Raw genomic sequence first — 1,688 nt, 5'->3', positions numbered from 1 at the left:
TATAAATGTTACTTTCACATTGTAGTTGACTTAAGAACATATATATGATTGTGTAATATACATTCGCAACGAATTATATGTAGGTGAGAATTCATTAACAAATGAAGATGAGCATACAGCTGATCATATAGAAGGCGATCATCGTGGATCATCACAAAGTATGTGTAGATCTTCATATCTGTGTCACTTACTTGTAATATAAAATCTAGTTATACATAGGTTTGCAATTCCAAAATAGTTAGATATAGGTTTTTTTTGGTTTCATCATTTGCAGGTAATCATTAAGTGACGTACGTACACTTGACTTGTTAAGTTGGGTACGTATTGGATGCCGAATGAAAAGTGAACCAGTCGTTTATATTTTATTTCATATGTATATATGATGCAATTTTTGTTAACTCTTTGAGGTGTGGTGAAGACACTTTGTGTTTATCATATCGTTTTTTGGATATTTTATTTCATATGTATGGTACAATTTTTGTTAACTCTTTAAGATGTGGTGAAAATGTACACTTTGTGATGGAGACACTTTGTGTTTATGATATCGTTTTGGATATTTTATTTCATATGTATTGTACAATTTTTGCTAACTCTTTAAGACGTGGAACACTTTGTATTTATGAGATATGAGATTGTCTTATGAGATTGTATTATGAGATATAAGATTGTATGAGATTGATGAATGGAGAAAATGTATATTTGACTTTTATGAATTGTATTGTGTATTGTACATCAGGAGAAAATATGGATTGGATTGGACTGTATTGTATAGGGAATTTTTTTTTCCCATATATATTATTTAGGGGACGTTTTAATGTTGAAGTGCCCTCATATAAAAATGGGGGCGCTTCAACACTTCCAAGCGCCCCCTTTTCAAAAAGGGGCTGCTTTGTTTCAAATGCCCCATTTCCGAGTCGTTTTTCAATAAAAAGCGCCTTGAACTTATATTCCAGTCGGTATCCTAATTAAAGTCTCCCAAGGGTCCCTAATCAAGGGTTACGAAATCAATTGTGACTTCTTTTAGTCAAAAAGGGCCCAAATAACCATGTCACTAATGTTTTTTTTTTTTTTAAAGTGTGTTGATTTGTTTTCTTTTATTGGTCTCATTATCTTTCATATAGAGACCGATTAAATAGAGTCCACTTGTAATTTATATTCCCAACTTTATCCATGATGACTTTTTGCATGCAAAGTGCAAGCGATGAGACTAAGGCTCCGTTTACTTCGATGTAAAATGGTTTCCTTCGTAAAATATTTTCAGTAAAGTCATTTTTTCTGAAAATATTTTCCGTCGAAAACATTTTACGGCGTTTACCTTGTACAGGAAAAAAATATATATATTTTTTAATATCTTTTTTATATATACTTTTTTTCTAATAAGGTCCCCGCAGGGACCTGCACGGGACATGTTCGAGACCCCGCAGGGACCTGCATGGGACCCCGCCGGAACTTAACTGTGACTTATCCGGGACCTCGTCAGGACCTACCCAGGACTTGACCGGGACTCGCCCGGGACCCCTCAGGGACCCACCTAGGACTTGACCGGGACTTGCCCAAGACTTGCCCGGGACCCCGCTGGGACCCTCCCAGGACTTGACCGAGACCTAACCGGGACTTGCTCGGGACCTGCCCGGGACTTGACCGAGACCCCGCTGGGACTTGCTCGGGACCCTCCCGGGACTTATCAA

The sequence above is a fragment of the Corylus avellana genome, chromosome ca9 (genome assembly GCF_901000735.1).
Source record: "Corylus avellana chromosome ca9, CavTom2PMs-1.0".
NCBI lineage: Eukaryota > Viridiplantae > Streptophyta > Magnoliopsida > Fagales > Betulaceae > Corylus > Corylus avellana.
Note: the sequence above shows the minus strand (reverse complement) of the source record.